Below are 5706 nucleotides of genomic sequence, written 5' to 3' on the forward strand. Positions count from 1 at the left end.
GCTGTCTCATGTAGAGTCATCTCCATCTTGTGATGAAGAAACACTTCAGATTGCAATTACCTGTTGCCTGTTGCTCAACTGTAACCACATTCCCTCGTAGATGGCCAAGACAACAGGTTTCCTCCGAGGCAAACGACTGGCTTGGTTTCTGGTTTGCAGCCTTTTCTTCTTCTTGCATGCTGCACAGTGTGGAACCTTGTTTATTAGCTGGCTGGTTGGTTGGCCATTTTGTTTGTTTTTTGGTTAGTTTGGTTTATTTTTTGTTATTTTTGTGGTTGGTTTGATTGCTGGTCGGTCAGTTTTCTTTTGGTTGGTGATTAATTTGGTTTGTTTGTTTGTGTGTTCTGTCTTTTCTAGTTGATGTTTTTTGTCTATTTGTTTCCACAAAACTTAGATGGAGGACGGTTTACCACCCAGAATCCACCCCCTTGACTTTTGGTGAGGATCTGGATCAAGGAAACGACGCAGGAGTGTTTTTCTCACTTTCTTTAATATTATAAAATAGATTGTTTTTCAGCTTTTTGTCAGTTTCACTGGAGAATGAACCTCGATGAAAAGAATCACACAGATTTAGGTGACTGGTGTCTATGAATGAGTGCACAAAGTGACTGTTTGGCCTTGGCAGAGGTTTGCTCTCTACTGAGTGCTATTCTAGTGTTTTTTTGTTTTTTAGGGCAGAGTTTTGTCCCCATTCTCCTGACGATTAAATACAACTTGCAACTCAGAATAATAATTGTGGGTAGTAGACAGCAGAATTATGAACAAAACATGAGAAAGTGTTCCAGACTTCACCAACTTTCAGAGATACTTTGCGTTGGTGGAAACTAAATCTCTGTTGTCATGCCATCCATCCATCCATCCATCCATCCATCCATCCATCCATCCATCCATCCTCGGCTGCTTCCCTGCAGTAATTGCTGCACAGGGTGGTTCGGCAGGAGGCTTTTGCTTCCTCTGACTGGGATAGAGGATAAGAGGCGCCAGCCTGCCTTTAGGGCTTTAAGGCTTCCACAAATCTGTCTCTTCTCTGCCTTTGAAATAAGACACCCTCCCTCGGCTGACTACAGACCACCAGCAATCACTCGGCGAGGTGTCAGGGACCCCTGCCGAGCAAACCGAAGAGACCGCAGACCTTCGGGGTGTCAGGTTTGAATGAAATGCCAGGCCCGGATGGCGCTGGAAATATTCAGAGGGATGTAAAGAGAGTGTTTTCATTTTTCAGGTGGCAGGAGAGCGTTAGTGACGGAGCAGCATGAAACGTGACGTAAAGGAAAGAAAGAAGGCTTCAAGGAGCAGCGGGCGCGATGAAACAGGCGAAAGCGAGTAAAATTTGAACAAGAGTACGTCCCTCGATGAAGCTGTTGTACACTTGTAGTCTCGATGCAAATGATGTGTCTTATATATAGCTGCTGGTGTTCAGGATCCGGCGGCTGCTCCCTCGAGATGCTGTTTTCCTCGCAGGATCAGGTGAAGCACTGACAGGTGTGTAACTGTGGTACTTTTTTTGGGGGGACTCACACACAAACACACACTGAAACATCCACCCTCCTCGCTGTCTCCGGCGATGGTAATTCCATCTGTCGTCTTGTATGTTGTAAGCTGGGGGTTCAAACAAGAATTCAGCTGCGTTACGCTGAAAATATCACTGACAAACTTTAAGAATAGAATTTACAACTACTGCATTTTAAAGTTTAAGGTTCTTCTTTCAGTTGACTACACTAAATATACATTTTTAAATGATCACTTCACCCAAATAATATGTTTTATCACAAATATAGTCAGTATATGTTTCTGGAAATGATGTTCAGGTTAATCAGGATAATCCACAGACCTCACTGTTTCTTTTTATCACTGTTGAACCATGATGTCCCTTTAGTTTTCTTTTCCACAGTTATTCCACTTGTTGCACCGTTACCTGGAGAAAACGGTGCCTCTTCCTGCTCAGGTTGCACAACGGCATTCATGCTTCATTTGCGCTGTAATTTGTTTTTTTTTCTTCTTTTTTTGTGCAGGACAAATCGAGCCAGTTGGCATGCCGAGTAATCGCAGTGAAAGAGACGTTCATAGGGAACCAATCTATAGGAATTTCTAATTTTCCCCACCAGGAATTTCAACGTCGTCTCAGAACTGGAAGCTTTTCTTCAAAGAACCCTCAGAACTTGTTGGGGGTCCAGAGACGGCTCCTTGGGGAACTCCCTCCCTACCTTTGAACAAACCCTGAAGTCTTCAGCCGCGTTTTTCATTCACATCCTCCAGGAAAGACTTCTGGCTTGAGGAGGGGAACGATTCCACGAGCACGTCCTCCTCGAAGGGAAAAATCGATCCTCCATTCATCTTGAGGCTTTTTCTTTTTTTTTTGGTACTGCAGCAAAAACAACAACAACAACAAAAAAAAACCTCTACGAGAGTTTGGGAGGTGTTGCAGTGATAATCAATTTGGGTTTTCTATAGCGGAGCAGAGACTAATGAGGAACACATCTGCAGCACCGCGGGGATCACTTTTATTAATGCTATCGCATCTGCAGCCTCTCCGACAACGCACAGCTTGGCCGTGCATCAGCGCTTACTCAGGTGAAGTCGTTAGAAACAGCAACAGAAATCATTCGACTCCCTGCTTTTCCTTTTTTTTTGTTTTCTAGCTTTCATAGAGCCACAGTGCTGCTGTCGGGTGAGAACCTTAATCTACATAACATTGAGTTTTGAGGATGTATGCCTTGTTTTAGGCTGATATTAATGCACTGACTCTGTGTTTTTATGACCAAAGACAAAGAAAAGAAGAAGAAACGCGGCTTTCAGTTGCAAGAACATTAATTAAATCTTCAAAAACGCATTAAATAATCACAAAGATAAGAAGTTGATCTTGTGTGTCTAATTTCCCCCCTCTCTCATTACTCACCCGCACTTACTTTGTGCATCTTCCCTCATCACGCTGCCATAAACCCTTTGAGCCATGTGCTATTTTCGTCTCTTTTCTTTATGGAAAGCAGTGGATGCACAGAGAACATTAGTGCATGTAAGGACAGATTAACCATGACTCCCATCAGCACTATCCTCTCGAAAAACATACATGGAGCTCATTAAAGGTGATTCATTGTTCGATTTTAAAATAGGTGGCTGCGTACGGATTAGTCTGGACGATGCAGCATTCGAGACTGTGCAGAAAAGCGGCACATCAGAGGGCAGGTGCTGCGGTGTTGCTTCAAACAAACCTGCTCTGCTTCATCAGTTTCCGCAAGCTGATTTCTGGAAAATCCTTGCGGAGCTTATTGAGGCGAGCGAACGAGCAGAGTGTGATAATCGCGTGGATCATGTGAGCGAGCATCCGTGCAACTTTGGGTTTTTTTTGTTAACGTGGGGAAACCTCCGCTTAAAATGTGTGATTGTCTCCCTTCGGTTGCCAGTAGATGAGCAGGCAATGTCTGGATTGTCAGTTTGCATGGCGTCAGGGAGAAGGGTCCAAAAAATTAGCGCTTCAGTTTTGTTCGTCATGTTTCCGTTACCGCCAGTCGGAGCCGGAGCTACTGCAGAGTCGCTCTTCTACATTAAAGACAAAAGCCAGATGTGAGCGGGTGTTATTGGGTTTCAGTGGGGTTCAGAGAGATGTTAATGAGTGTTGTGATGGCTGAGGTTGCAGCAATATACTGTTTTTTAAGATACACTGTATTCCAGGCGAGTTTGCTTGCATGGACATTTTTTTTCTTCCTCAGGACTTGTTCTGACCTTTGGTTCTCTGGACACACCTGATTTTTTACATCTTCACTCATCTTTTCTCATATTTTTCCTTATACAAGATATCGTACCTTCTTAATTTCCTCCCTCAACTCTTCCACTTCCTTTCCTTTTGCTGCTTAATTTCCTCAATCGTTCTCTCCCCCCCCCCCCAAATATCAACCCTCCTCTGCCGTCATTTATCTGCCTCTTTTCCGCTCACTCTCTCATCATCCTCTCCTTCTCTCACCTTTAAGTGTCTCATTAATAATGTTTCAGCTCTCCCTCTCCCAGAGCGTTCATTATCTCGGCGGCTGCAACACCTACGCCGCCATAATCAATCCAAATTAAAAACTTAAAAGTCGACCTAAAATAGAAAGAGTCGGGCGTCGGACGAGCACGGAGGGATTTGCTTTCCTCAGCGGCCTTTGGGGAGGTGGGGAGAGAAACGCCGGCTGCGTTTTGTTTTTTTTTTGTTGTTGTTGTTTTCATTTTCTTCCTGGCTTGGCACCTCGAGAAAGGAGGCAGCGCTAATTGAAATTAATGTCAGTGTTTGCATCAAACGGGCAGGGGTGTGTCGGTGTCTCTGGGAAGGGAGCGTTGTGGCGGCTCGGCGGGTCGAATAACATACAGAGGTATACACGCTCGTTTGACGAAATGAAATCATGCACACACACACACACACACACACACACACACAGACGCCTGCTGCTCTGACAGTGATGAAGTGGAGAGCGTGTCGGAGCCAGGCGGAGAGGAGTGATGAACATGGCCGCTGAGACAAGAGGAAGCCATCTGGGGGAAGTGTGAGTGTGTTTAAAGGAGAGGGAGGGGAAGTCTATAATAACCTGCACACACAGTTTGTTTCTTTATTCCTAAATAATTCAGGAATGTGTCTGTGTATTTATCATGAATATTAAAAGCAACAAGGGTGTTTGTTGTGGGGGGGGGCATTTGATTTAAAATAAGCAAAACAGGAAACAAAAGTCCAGGTTAAATATATAAAATTTTTTGGCGCTTGAGCAGCTAATTTCATTTCCCTCCTGTCACTTTTTATCAGGCGTCTCGAGGCGAAACGCAGAGCTCGATGTGGACGTTTTTTTCTCCTACCGAAGCCTCGGGCGCAGCCTCTAAATAATCACGTTTACATTTTATGAAACTGTTTTCCAGTTACGCCCGAGGAGTGTTACGCTCAAGTGCAACACGTTTTTATGAGTTTTTTTAGTGTGCTTAAAGTGACCAAGTGACCAAATATAACTCGTCATGGGTTTAATTGAACCAACCTGTAGCGCTGACGCAGGTTTTAAACTCGTGAAAACTCACGTTGTGAAAAAGGGGATAAAATTAAAAATATAAGAAAACAAAGATGTAACGTGTGTGTCAGAGGCAGAGCAGTCGAATCAAAGGGGAGGCTGAATGCATTATTCTTAAGTGTAATGTGTGTGCAAATCCTTCCAGGAAAGGACAGATTGAATGTATTTCATTTGTGTGTGTGTGTGTGTGTGTGTGTGTGTGTTCCTGCAGACAGGATAATGTATTTCAGAAGTCCAGTCGTCTTTCTGACTGGCTGCAGCTCTCAGCGAGGAGCCGACTGATGGAGGAAGAAGCACGAGTCACTCTGTACTTTAACTCCTCTTCGACGTTCGTCTCTGTGTATTTGTACTTCTTCAACATCTGAGATATTTTAATTGAACGTCTCGTCCCTTTCTGTATTTTAAATCCGAGCGATGCTTCAACAGATGATCGGTCTGATTACTTCTCCATTGATCCCGTTGTAAAAAGATTAGATTTTGGACTTTTAGCTCCGATCATTCAGTCTGTTATTGATTCTTCAGATTTTAATTTGTTTGAAGAGGAGAGTCAGGATCATTTTTAATGTTGAAGATGAGTCCATCTGGAACAAGTTAACCTTGGTCAGACTTTGTGTTTGCAAGAATCGACGAGCCAGAAGGAAAGTTGTTTTTTTTTTTTTTTTTTGAAGTCACTTTTCAGCTTCCA

The 5706-nt window shown here is 43.7% G+C and overlaps 1 long non-coding RNA gene across 1 annotated transcript; it reads left to right on the top strand.

Annotated features, from left to right (window-relative positions):
- The first annotated feature begins 402 nt into the window (after positions 1 to 402).
- Positions 403 to 2780, top strand: LOC119015335. Its single transcript, XR_005073308.1, has 3 exons — positions 403 to 1340; positions 1421 to 1482; positions 2013 to 2780. It is a non-coding gene; the product is annotated as an uncharacterized LOC119015335 (long non-coding RNA).
- The last annotated feature ends 2926 nt before the right edge of the window (positions 2781 to 5706 follow it).

The sequence above is a fragment of the Acanthopagrus latus genome, chromosome 24, assembly GCF_904848185.1.
Source record: "Acanthopagrus latus isolate v.2019 chromosome 24, fAcaLat1.1, whole genome shotgun sequence".
Taxonomy (NCBI): domain Eukaryota; kingdom Metazoa; phylum Chordata; class Actinopteri; order Spariformes; family Sparidae; genus Acanthopagrus; species Acanthopagrus latus.